General features: G+C 40.9%; 1 long non-coding RNA gene across 4 annotated transcripts in view; it reads left to right on the top strand.

Moving 5' to 3' along the window:
- The window catches only part of LOC139178224 (uncharacterized), a 353,724-nt gene that overhangs the window by 60,619 nt on the left and 279,851 nt on the right, over positions 1 to 13,254 (top strand). For 2 of the 4 annotated variants that reach the window (XR_011562655.1, XR_011562656.1), the window contains exon 2: positions 5,609 to 5,705. The exons of 1 other annotated variant lie outside the window; for it this stretch is intronic. This is a non-coding gene — a long non-coding RNA (uncharacterized lncRNA). Of the gene's footprint in view, positions 1 to 5,057; positions 5,706 to 13,254 lie in introns of those variants that run through there. One more of the 4 variants, XR_011562654.1, reaches the window with a different exon arrangement.

Raw genomic sequence — 13,254 nt, 5'->3', positions numbered from 1 at the left:
TGGAGGTACTACCTATAATGCCATCTGGACATTTCATAAATCTGTACTGTTGTTTGCAAGAAGACTGGGCAAGAGAGGGTGAAAAGTGCAATCCAAGAGAATATCAGTGCTAGAAAAACAAGTGCGCATTCCTGAGTAGCAGCCACGGAAGAACAAACATGAGTGCCCAGTACATTTTATGAAAAAGTGTTCAACTTCATTGTAGCCAAAGGCATGAAAATGACAACAATCTGTTATAGAATACATAGATAAATTTAAAAATACTGAGGGTAGTTGGCTAGGAGGGGCAAAATAAACACTCATACTCTGTTGGTGGGAGTGTGAATTGATTCCCCCCTTTGGAGAGGATTTTGGAATACTTTTCTAGATTTTAAATAGACCCACTTTTTAAAAAATTTTATATTTATTTATTTTAATTAGAGGCTAATTACTTTACAATATTGTATTGGTTTTGCCATACATCAACATGAATCTGCCACGGGTGTACATGTGTTCCCAATCCAGAACCCCCCTCCCACCTCCCTCCCCGTACCATCCCTCTGGGTCATCCCAGTGCACCAGCCCCAAGCATCCTGTATCCTGCATCGAACCTGGACTGGCGATTCATTTCTTGTATGATATTATACATGTTTCAATGCCATTCTCCCAAATCATCCCCTGCACCCAGAGTCCAAAAGAGTGTTCTATACATCTGTGTCTCTTTTGCTGTCTCGCATACAGGGTTGTCGTTACCATCTTTCTAAATTCCATATATGTGTTAGTATACTGTATTGGTGTTTTTCTTTCTGACTTACTTCACTCTGTATAATAGGCTCCAGTTTCATCCACCTCATTAGAACTGATTCAAATGTATTCTTTTTAATGGCTGAGTAATACTCCATTGTGTATATGTACCACAGCTTTCTTATCCATTCATCTGCTGATGGACATCTAGGTTGCTTCCATATCCTGGCTATTATAAACAGTGCTGCGATGAACATTGGGGTACACGTGTCTCTTTCAATTCTGGTTTCCTCAGTGTGTATGCCCAGCAGTGGAATTGCTGGATCATAAGGCAGTTCTATTTCCAGTTTTTTAAGGAATCTCCACACTGTTATCCGTAGTGGCTGTACTAGTTTGCATTCCCACCAACAGTGTAAGAGGGTTCCCTTTTCTCCACACCCTCTCCAGCATTTATTGCTTGTAGACTTTTGGATCGCAGCCATTCTGACTGGTGTGAAATGGTACCTCATTGTGGTTTTGATTTGCATTTCTCTGATAATGAGTGATGTTGAGCATCTTTTCATGTGTTTGTTAGCCATCTGTATATCTTCTGTGGAGAAATGTCTGTTTAGTTCTTTGGCCCATTTTTTGATTGGGAATAGACCCACTTTTAATCTAGAAATCTAGGAATTTATCCTACATCAAAACTCAAATAATAGCACAAATTTATATGTAGAAAGATAGTCACTGTCATTTTAATAGCTTGGGACAGTGAGAGCAGAGGCAACCTGTCACCTGGCTTCATGTTTACATGTAGAGGGAACTTTCCCAGCCTAGTATTCCTGGCCTTTTGCCCCATGTCCTCACTTATGTCAACCCTGTGAAGGAGTGAAGGTTTTTATTTGTGTGTTTGGTACAAAATGCTGAGCATTTCTGTTTGTCCCCTTCCTCCCTCTCCCCTTGCTTGAATCCAGCCACCTTCAGCGAGGTTGTAGTCTCATCTCTTTTTAAAAAAAGTTAATTAATATATTTTAATTGGAGGCTAATTACTTTATAATATTGCAGTGTTTTTTTTTTTTTTTTGCCATACATTGACATGAATCAGCCATGGGTGTACATGTGTTCTCCATCCTGAACCCCCCTCCCATCTCCCTCCCCATCCCATCCCTCAGGGTCATCCCAGTGCTCTGGCCCTGAGCACCATGTCTCGTACATCAAACGTGGACTGGCGATCTATTTCACATATGATAATATACATGTTTCAATGCTATTCTCTCAAATCATCCCACCCTCGCCTTCTCCCACAGAGTCCAAAAGTCTGTTCTTTACATCTGTGTCTCTTTTGCTGTCTCACATACAGGGTCATTGTTAACCATCTTTCTAAATTCCATATATATGCGTTAATATACTGTATTGGTATTTTTCTTTCTGACTTACTTCACTCTGTATAATAGGCTCCAGTTTCATCCACCTCATTAGAACTGATTCAAATGCATTCATTTTAATAGCTGAATAATATTCCATTGTATATATGTACCACAGCTTTCTTATCCATTTGTCTGCCAATGGAAATCTTGGTTGCTTCCATGTCCTGGCTATTGTAAACAGTGCTGCAATGAACATTGGGGTACATATGTCTCTTTCAATTCTGGTTTCCTCTGTGTGTATGTCCAGCAGTGGGATTGCTGGGTCATATGGCAGTTCTATTTCCAGTTTTTTAAAGAATCTCCACACTGTTCTCCATAGTGGCTGTACTAGTTTGCATTCCCACCAACAGTGTAAGAGGGTTCCCTTTTCTCTGCACCCTCTCCAGCATTTATCGCTTGTAGACTTTTTGATAGCAGCCATTCTGACCGGCGTGAGATGGTACCTCATTGTGGTTTTAATTTGCATTTCCCTGTTAATGAGTGATGTTGAGCATCTTTTCATGTGTTTGTTGGACATCTGTATGTCTTCTTTGGAGAAATGTCTGTTTAGTTCTTTGGCCCATTTTTGGATTGGGTCATTTATTTTTCTGGAATTGAGCTGCATGAGCTCTCATCTCCTTTTGATCTGTGGGGCAACTGGCAGTTTTGGGTTTAAGTTAGATTATGGTGGCTGTGGGTATCTTATTAGTAAATGCATTAGATTCTCACAGCTAAGCCACGTTCTTTAGATTTGCTTACTCAGTAATGAAAATGATATTTCTATATCTGAAACCTGTGTCTTTATCTTTCAGTTATTCTGAAATACAGTAGATAAATGCAGAGCAGAGTATTATTGATAGACTCCTTCAAAGCTCAGTAGCAGAAAAAAATTCTAAACAATCATAATGTCCATTAAATAAATTGTGGTACTCCCACTCAATAGAACACCATGCTGCCATTACAAAGAATGAGGTCATCTTATATACAGACAGAGAAAAATGTCCACAACATAATGCCAAGGAGAAAAAAGGGCAACTTTTGTAAAAGCTTACATAGTAACAGCTCATGTTTGTTTAAAAAAGTTTGCGTATGTCCTAGCAGAATGTTTGAGAAAATGCACACTGAACTGTTAACAGTGGCAGTTGTTTAGTTGCTAAGCCGTGTCCGACTGTTTGCAACGCCATGGACTGTAGCACACCAGGCTTCCTGTCCTTCACTGTCTCCCAGAGTTTGCTCAAACTCATGTCCATTGAGTTGATGATGCCATCCAACCATCTCATCCTCTGTCATCACTTTATCTTCCTGCCCTCAATCTTTCCCAGCATCAGGGTCTTTTCCATTGAGTTGGCTGTTTGCATCAGGTGGCCGAAGTATGGGAGCCTCAGCTTTAGCATCAGTCCTTCCAGTGAATATTCATGGTTGATTTCCTTTAGAACTGACTGGTTTGATTTCCTTGCTATCCAAGGGACTCTCAAGAGTGTTCTCCAGCACCGCAGTTTGAAAGCATCAGTTCTTCGGTGCTCATCCGTCTTTATGGTCCAACTCTCACATCCATACACAACTACTGGAAAAACTATGGACCTTTGTTGGCTAAATGATACCTCTGCTTTTCAGCATGCTGTCTAGGTTTGTCTGTTGTAGCTTTTCTTCCAAGGAGCAAGTATCTTTTAATTTCAGTGATTACATTCAAAGACAGGTGTGGTGGGAAGCTTTCACTTCTACAATATATTCTGTTTTGCTTGAGGTTCTTGCTTTGTTATGTTTGACAAAGAATAAGAGTTACCTTTGTAAAATCAATAAAATCTGTTTTATTTTTCTAAAAGAAAAATTTGTGATAGTTCTATTACTGCTGATATTAGATAATTTGATTATCAGGGATTGTACTTAATTAAAAAATTTTTCCTCCTTCTCTTTTACAAAGTAAATGAGGGCTTTGAACATGTTCAGAATGTATGCCCTTAGGCTAGAAAATGATGCTTGGCCGTATTTACCCTGGATATTATTTTTGAGTTTGTATATAATTTGTCAATTTAATTCTCTCAACTCACAGGAATCTTTTCTGTTTGACTTTCTGTCTTCTGATAGTAGATGCAATATAAGTACTAAATCATTTTATATAAGGAACTTGAGCATCTGCAGATGCTGGCTTCCACCAAGGTCCTGGAGCCAAGACTAGGACCGAGGGTACCAAGTGATGACTGTATACTGATTGTATAAAATTTGGAAAACATAGAAAAACACAAAGAAGCAGAGAGGTAAATGGCTTATGATGCCATCATTCAGAGACTAATATTCTTAACATTTTGTGTTGTTTATTTCCAGTTTCTTCTATGTATATTTGGCTGATAGTGTGTTAGGCATTCAGATTTGTAACCTGCTATTCATTTACTTAGTGTTATATCATCAACTTTCCCATCTTGTAAAAAAGCTGCATAAGCATCATTTTGAAAAGCTGGTATATCTTCTTACACAGAAGCATTTCATTTAGAGTGATTTGAAATGCAGTCTGACCATAGGTGGTCCTAGGAAAATCCCATGGATGGAGGAGCCTGGAAGGCTGCAGCCCATGGGGTCGCTGAGGGTCAGACATGACTGAGCGACTTCACTTTCACTTTTCACTTTCATGCATTGGAGAAAGAAATGGCAACCCACTCCAGTGTTCTTGCCTGGAGAATCCCAGGGACGGGGCATCCTGGTGGGCTGCGTCTATGGGGTCGCACAGAGTTGGACACGACTGAAGTGACTCAGCAGCAGCAGGGTTAATCCGGGTGCTAAATTGGTATCTCCTTGGTTCATCAGGATTTTCTGTAAAAGTTTCAGGATGGCTGTCATGGTTCCAAACCACAGTAGGTTAATGTCCCTACATACTTGAAACCAATGCCAGAAACAAGGGGGCAAATAGAAAAGGGATTTTTAAAAATATGTGCCTTTTTGGGGTGGGGAAGGGGGGGAGAAGAGGAAAACTTTGCCAAGTTTTAAGAGCTTTAACAATATTTATGCCTTTGATTTAGTAATTCTATTTTGGAAATCCCTCTAAGGATACTTTCTGTTACATCTGCTTCTTCAGAACTGGGTCTCATGCCGGTTCTTGGACTAATTATGATTTCCCTCTGGCATTTGGCCACTGCCACCTAAGCAAACTACTGAGGAGCTAACAAGATGAATTTGGCTATTGAGTTGGTAACTAAAAGAGTTACTTCCTCCTTTTGTATTGGAAATAGCCTTGCATATATTAATAAATATATGAGCTTGAGTCTTTGCATGTTGGTTCATTTTCTGTGAAGAGATTCACAGAAGTAGAATGACTAGATCAAAGGGTACAAATATTTTTATGACACTAGATTGTTATTACAGAAATTTAAATATTTTTCTTTTTACTAAATTCTAGACTTAAATTTGAAACAAGATAGTGAGATACTAGATTCCAATGTCCTCCACCCCTCCCTGCCAAAAACCCAAAACTAATGTACCAATGGTACATTCTCAAAATTTTCTTTCAGTAATCACTGAGTGAACTGAAATTGGACAGCATCATAATTGCTGTTTCTGTCACTGAGGAGAACAAATTCTGAGGTGGACGTCATCTCTCACGGAGCGGTATGGAGCTAACTGGGCTGATCTGTCTTCTAGTTCTCATTCTGTCTCCTTTAGAGCATCTTATCTTTCACCACTTCTACATAAATATAGAAGATCAAGTGAAACTCAGTTAATTTTGTATTGTGTTATTAAACAGAAGATAGAAAAGTGTAAGAAGTTAAAACTTAGTCAAAAGAAGGCATTTAAAATATCTCTGGTTTTGCTATATTTTTACTCTCTGCCTTAGATGATTTAAGTCAACTGCCATCAGACTTTTTCCCCCATAAAAGAATTAGTCACACTGGATTCTTCTAGGAGAAAGAGAAATATGGTTAAATACCCAGGAGAACTGTTGTGTATGTTAAATAAAATTTGGATTCTAAAGAAAAGTGGAAGGATTTGTTGGCATGACTCTCTAAAGGATTACAGCTTTGCAAGTGGGTGTGTAATTAAGTCCACTTCATTTCTCCACGTGTGCCTGTTTTCACTTACCTTGAAAAATTACAGTACCAATGGCACTTCAGCAAGACCTCTTCCTGCATTTATGCAATTGTTAGGACCTACTGATGAATTTGAAGTTCCCACTCCCTCGAGAACTGGTTGAGATTTCTCTCACATATTTCTTAAGTTTTATCTTAATCTTGTATAAAAGATAATCTTTAGAAATTCTTCCCTCAGTAGACTGCTCTATTTTCCCATAAAATACACTTGCAAATAGGTCTGCAGATTTTTCAACACAATGCCTGCAGCAACAACCATGATAAATCCTTTCATGGCCTCAGCTTTCTGTAACCTTCTCCATCCCTCACAATGACACACACTTTTTCTCATTCATCTTTTATTACAATTCAATATTGTACTTGAATATCATTAGCTTGTATGCAGCGTTCCCCTCACTCTTTTTTTTTCTTTAAAGGACAAACTGCTGTTGTTGTGCACATTTCATCTGGAAATTGACTTTGGTGTTATAGGTTCTAATATATTTACACAACAGGTACAGAAAGGTATTGGAAAAAAGAAGAAATATTTTTAACATCGTAAACCTCTAGCAAAAATATGTGTGTAATAGAATCTGGTACTGTGGTATTACACACATTACAACTGTCACTGTGACTTAGAGCCTTGGTTTAGCTGAAAGAAAATCTATAACCCCAGAAATGCAACAATGTCTGAGTCACAGTTCAGGGTAATAAATGTTTTTCACAGAATACTATAATCCATATTTCCAAAGCTGATGCAACAAAGGAATTTCTACTAGAAATCTTTCAATTTCATGGGTGGAGGCTCCAATGCAGAGAGAAACAGGAAGAGAAAAAAAAAAGCATTTAGGAAAAAAATGATGCACTTGAGTGACATGATGGACTGTCAGATATTCAGAAATCTGGCTAGCAAATTTGGTTGCCGTGTACCTCCTCTGATAAAAGGCCACAGAGAGCAAACTTTATTTGAATAACTTTAAGAGTGGACTATTTCTCTTTAAAGGAGAAACAGATAATTGTTTTATGACCGGAACAACTGGGAAGAGGAATCCCAGATGTGGCTCAAGAGGGCTTTCCTCAAACTGGGGAAGTGAGGGAATAATTCGATTTTACAATTTTATGGCCTTTGATTGGCCTGGGCAGGGGTTGATAGTCTGAAGAACATCTCAAGTGTCTGTGATTGCCAGCCGTGTTCTCTTGACTTCGTTGGGGGTGGGAGCAGATAGGCCGGGTCTAGGTTGGCAAACAGGGCAGCAAACAGTGGGTCTCATGGAAGCATTGAAAAGAAGATGGCTGGGTTAGTTTGGCAGGCCTTGTTTTTGGCCAACTACAACAGTCATTTCTGAAAATTCAGTAGGAACTAGAATACTTGTTTTGTGAATGTGAGGGAGCATGGGGAGAGTGTCTGCTTGAACCTTGAATTTGATATTAGAAAACAAGCCTGGCGCTACACTCCGTGTCACACAATTTCTGTTCCCTCTAGATCTGTTAAACTCCTACTCATGCCTCAAGATCCATTCAACTGTCCCTTTAGAAATTCTTTGCTCCCACTGTTCAGCTCCCAAAGCAGCTAATTTGTATTCTTTTCATACCACTTATGACATTCCCAAGTTAGTTGCTCACATGGGCAGCAGATCAATTGGTTGAAGATCAATTCCCCAAAGTCATTTAGCCATATTAAATTCACCGCAAGTCAATTGAGGAAACCAATTTGCTTAACGCGAATTTTATCTGTAAGTCTGTGATTTATTCATCATAAGCTCCTTGAAGGCAGAAACCTTACTGATTCATACTTGGTGCTCCTGCATATTACTTGAAATATTGAAGGGCTTAGTAGATGCTTAGCGCTTATTGAATTTAATTGAATATAACTATAATATAAAATAGCTTCATGTTTTTCTTGCTTTTTATATGTTCACATTTTCTATCTGGCTTATAATGAGCAGACCACACCTGGACAGACTATATGGATCCTGAGAAGTGTTTTTCTCCCATGTCTGTCCTGTAGACATAGAGTCTGCATAGATTTATGTGGGAATTTCAGCTCTTCATTGGGTTTAGCGCCTCTTGGCCCTTCCAGTCGGAGAAGGCAATGGCACCCCATTCCAGTACTCTTGCCTGGAAAATCCCATGGATGGAGGAGCCTGGTGGGCTGCCGTCTATGGGGTCGCACAGAGTCGGACACTACTGAAGCGACTTAGCAGCAGCAGCAGCCCTTCCAGTAGCTTGTGTTCTGCCTGCTTTACTATAGCTTCTTAAAAAAATTCATGTTTGATTATAATTTTTTTCTTGTCCCTTTCATTTAGTTTCATTGTTGCTTCATTACATAGTTGACTCATCACTGTTAGTTATGAGAAATGCATTGGACGGCTTTTTCTGTTCTGTCTGAGAACTCACATCTCAGATATCAAGAGTACACAAAGTCCAGGGGAATTAAGGCAAGTAACTGGGACCTCTTTGGAAGAAGGTAGTGATGTAGTAACAGTGTTATATGTCCATCAACAACACTCCATCCCTTCCCTGCCAAAGACCCCCAGTTTTCTAAGGTATTGGGTGGCCATATGCCTCAGAGATAGTGGGGCCCTTTCTAGCTCCAGGGAGAGAATGAATGAATCCAAGCCAATCCTAGTGTGCCAGTGAGTGGCTCAGGAGTGGGCATCAAGTCCAACACTGGCCAGTGAGATATAAGAGGACGCCTCTTGCCAAACTTCAGAAGATTTTCTCCCTCCAAGAAGGGTCACAACTGCGAAGTTTCTTTTCTGCTCTGAATGTTGCTCTGTGAGGATTTGGTCCTTGGTGACTATTTCTTCTGACCACAAGGAAGGAAGCCAGAAGAAGCACCCAAAGGTAGAACCCAGACAGCCCCTGACATTGAGCCACAAGCGCCCCCATGCTGCAGCTGCCTCACCTCAGACTTTACCTGGGTTTTCTGCTGAAAACATCCTAACTAAAAAAGTGTTGTCATGGTTTACAAAATAGTTGAGTCCCCTGAAATGAATGCGGGAGACCCAGATTTGATCCCTGTCTTGGGAAGATCTCCTGGAGAAGGAAATGGCAACCCACTCCAGTATTCTTACCTGGAGAATCCCATGGATGGAGGAGCCTGGTAGGCTATAGTCCACGGGGTCTCAAAGAGTCAGAAACGACTGAGCGACTTCACTTTCTGAAATGAATATTTGGTAGATGTCCTCTGAGTCCTTTAATCCCAGCCCACCATGAGGCCTATGTGACTTTAGAGTTGGCCAGTTCTGTGATTCAACTCTGGTGTGCTTTCATTTACTAGCCATGTGATTCTGAGCAAGTTATTGAACTTCCCTGACCCTCATATTCATTCTGTGTACACATTGCTGGAAATTTGAGGCTCTTACTAGCCCTCACTCCATCCCTGACCCTCATGACACCCAAGCTGAAGATTTTGGAGAATTTTACTTCAAATGTTGTTTTCCCATCATCCTGGCTTCTGGGGTTTATTTGAAATCAGTTGCTGGGCTGAGTCTGGAGAATCAGCCACTGCTGCTCAGGGCAAAGGGAACATTGAAGGGAGAGTGAAGACAGGTATAATGTAGATGCTGCTCTCTGTTGCTTTGAGCTTGGAATTGATCTAAGGAAGGCAAGAGAACCTTGGCTGCAATCCTCCCACATAACAGGAAGTAGAGAAAAGTCAGTGTATCTGTCAGAGTCAGATGGCACAGATGGGGAAGTTAAGGGAAGATTGATAACGAGATGATTAAAAAAGGTGTGCGCAGGTTTAGGGAATCAGTTGCTACTCCTGTGCTTGAGCTGGAAATAGCTACCAGAAACTCTTGAGACCCACATCTATCAGAGTGAACTCTCTGCCAACCATGGCTGCCAAGGAGGGCTACCCAACAGGGTCTACTGCCTTAAGTAGAGGAGTGCAACTATTGATGCCTCAGGGAGAATAAATTCACATGTTTTATGTTTTCCCATGCTCTAGTTTCCTCCAGTTTCCTCCATCTTACTGATGGAGCCCAACTAGAAGCCAGAAGGCAAGGGTGCCCATTGATGTAAGCTTTACAAGTCAGCCTCCTCAGGCACAGATTAGGGTGTGAAGGGTGGAGAACAAGTTTGGAGGGGCAAATGATGAATAATATCAATCTAATGAATAAATCAGTGTAACTTGATTTTGATGAACAGTGCAATGCTATCAGGTTCAGTAATTTTCCCAAGGGTCCATAGCTAGGAAGTAGTAGAGCTGGGATCTGTATCTTGGCATTTGCTCTGTGGTCTTTGCTTAGGGTCCTATGTGATGCAGGCTTTCAATGAGTCCCGGGTTTTGAGATTTTGCCCCTGTTCTCTCCATGTATATTAAAAAATGAGAGTCGGATTCGCTGCACCAAGATCAGATCAGATCAGTCTCTCAGTCACGTCCGACTCTTTGCAACCCCATGAATCGCAGCATGCCAGGCCTCCCTGTCCATCACCAACCCCAGAGTTCACTCAGACTCACGTCCATCGAGTCAGTGATGCCATCCAGCCATCTCATCCTCTGTCATCCCCTTCTCCTCCTGCCCCCAATCCCTCCCAGCATCAGAGTCTTTTCCAATGAGTCAACTCTTTGCATGAGGTGGCCAAGGTACTGGAGTTTCAGCTTTAGCATCATTCCTTCCAAAGAAATCCCAGGGCTGATCTCCTTCAGAAGGGACTGGTTGGATCTCCTTGCAGTCCAAGGGACTCTCAAGAGCCTTCTCCAACACCACAGTTCAAAAGCATCAATTCTTCGGCACTCAGCCTTCTTCACAGTCCAACTCTCACATCCATACATGACCACAGGAAAAACCATAGCCTTGACTAGACGAACCTTTGTTGGCAAAGTAATGTCTCTGCTTTTGAATATGCTATCTAGGTTGATTATAACTTTCCTTCCAAGGAGTAAGCGTCTTTTAATTTCATGGCTGCAGTCACCATCCGCAGTGATTTTGGAGCCCCCCAAAATAAAGTCGGACACTGTTTCCACTGTTTCCCCATCTATTTCCCATGAAGTGATGGGACCGGGTGCCATGATCTTCGTTTTCTGAATGTTGAGCTTTAAGCCAACTTTTTCACTCTCCTCTTTCACCTTCATCAAGAGACTTTTGAGTTCCTCTTCACTTTCTGCCATAAGGGTGGTGTCATCTGCATATCTGAGGTTATTGATATTTCTCCCGGCAATCTTGATTCCAGCTTGTGCTTCTTCCAGTCCAGCGTTTCTCATGATGTACTCTGCGTAGAAGTTAAATGAGCAGGGTGACAATATACAGCCTTGACGTACTCCTTTTCCTATTTGGAACCAGTCTGTTGTTCCATGTCCAGTTCTAACTGTTGCTTCCTGACCTGCATATAGGTTTCTCAAGAGGCAGGTCAGGTGGTCTGGTATTCCCACCTCTTTCAGAATTTTCCACAGTTGATTGTGATCCACACAGTCAAAGGCTTTGGCATAGTCAATAAAGCAGAAATAGATGTTTTTCTGGAACTCTCTTGCTTTTTCCATGATCCAGCGGATGTTGGCAATTTGATCTCTGGTTCCTCTGCCTTTTCTAAAACCAGCTTGAACATCTGGAAGTTCACGGTTCACATATTGCTGAAGCCTGGCTTAGAGAATTTTGAGCATTACTTTCCTAGCGTGTGAGATGAGTGCAATTGTGTGGTAGTTTGAGCATTCTTTGGCATTGCCTTTCTTTGGGGTTGGGATGAAAACTGCCCTTTTCCAGTCCTGTGGCCACTGCTGAGTTTTCCATATTTGCTGGCATATTGAGTGCAGCACTTTCACAGCATCATCTTTCAGGATTTGGAATAGCTCAACTGGAATTCCATCACCTCCACTAGCTTTGTTCATAGTGATGCTTTCTAAGGCCCACTTGACTTCACATTCCAGGATGTCTGGCTCTAGGTCAGTGATCACACCATTGTGATTATCTGGGTCGTGAAGATCTTTTTTGTACAGTTCTTCTGTGTATTCTTGCCATCTCTTCTTAATATCTACTGCTTCTGTTAGGTCCCTACCATTTCTGTCCTTTATCGAGCTCATCTTTGCATGAAATGTTCCTTTGGTATCTCTGATTTTCTTGAAGAGATCCCTAGTCTTTCCCATTCTGTTGTTTTCCTCTATTTCTTGGCATTGATCACTGAAGAAGGCTTTCTTATCTCTTCTTGCTATTCTTTGGAACTCTGCATTCAGATGCTTATATCTTTCCTTTTCTCCTTTGCTTTTTGCTTCTCTTCTTTTCACAGCTATTTGTAAGGCCTCCCCAGACAGCCATTTTGCTTTTTTGCATTTCTTTTCTATGGGAATGGTCTTGATCCCTGTCTCCTGTACAATGTCACGAACCTCATTCCATAGTTCATCAGGCACTCTATCTATCAGATCTAGGCCTTTAAATCTATTTCTCACTGCCACTGTATAATCATAAGGGATTTGATTTAGGTCATACCTGAATGGTCTAGTGGTTTTCCCTACTTCAATTTAAGTCTGAATTTGGCAATAAGGAGTTCATGGTCTGAGCCACAGTCAGCTCCTGGTCTTGTTTTTGCTGACTGTATAGAGCTTCTCCATCTTTGGCTGCAGAGAATATAATCAATCTGATTTCGGTGTTGACCATCTGGTGATGTCCATGTATAGAGTCTTCTCTTGTGTTGTTGGAAGAGGGTGTTTGTTATGACCAGTGCATTTTCTTGGCAAAACTCTAGTAGTCTTTGCCCTGCTTCATTCCGTATTCCAAGTCCAAATTTGCCTGTTACTCCAGGTGTTTGTTGACTTCCTACTTTTGCATTCTAGTCCCCTATAATGAAAAAGACATCTTTTTGGGGTGTTCTAAAAGGTCTTGTAGGTCTTCATAGAAACCACCCTTATTGATGCTGTTTCCCCTATTTTATTATTTTGTACATGGTAGTCTCTACTTCTTAATCCTCTACCCTTATCCTATTCCCTCTCCTTCCCTCTCCCACTGGTAACCACTAGTTTGTTTCCTTTATCTGTGAGTCTGTTGCTTTTCTGCTAGTTTGTTTTACTTTTTAGATTCTAAATATGTGATAATATACATTATTTGTCTTTCTCTGTCTGACCTATTTCACTTAGCATAATATCTTCTAGGTCT

The sequence above is a fragment of the Bos indicus genome, chromosome 21, assembly GCF_029378745.1.
Source record: "Bos indicus isolate NIAB-ARS_2022 breed Sahiwal x Tharparkar chromosome 21, NIAB-ARS_B.indTharparkar_mat_pri_1.0, whole genome shotgun sequence".
NCBI classification, from domain to species: Eukaryota; Metazoa; Chordata; class Mammalia; order Artiodactyla; family Bovidae; genus Bos; species Bos indicus.
This window is presented reverse-complemented; position numbering and strand designations above follow the sequence as displayed.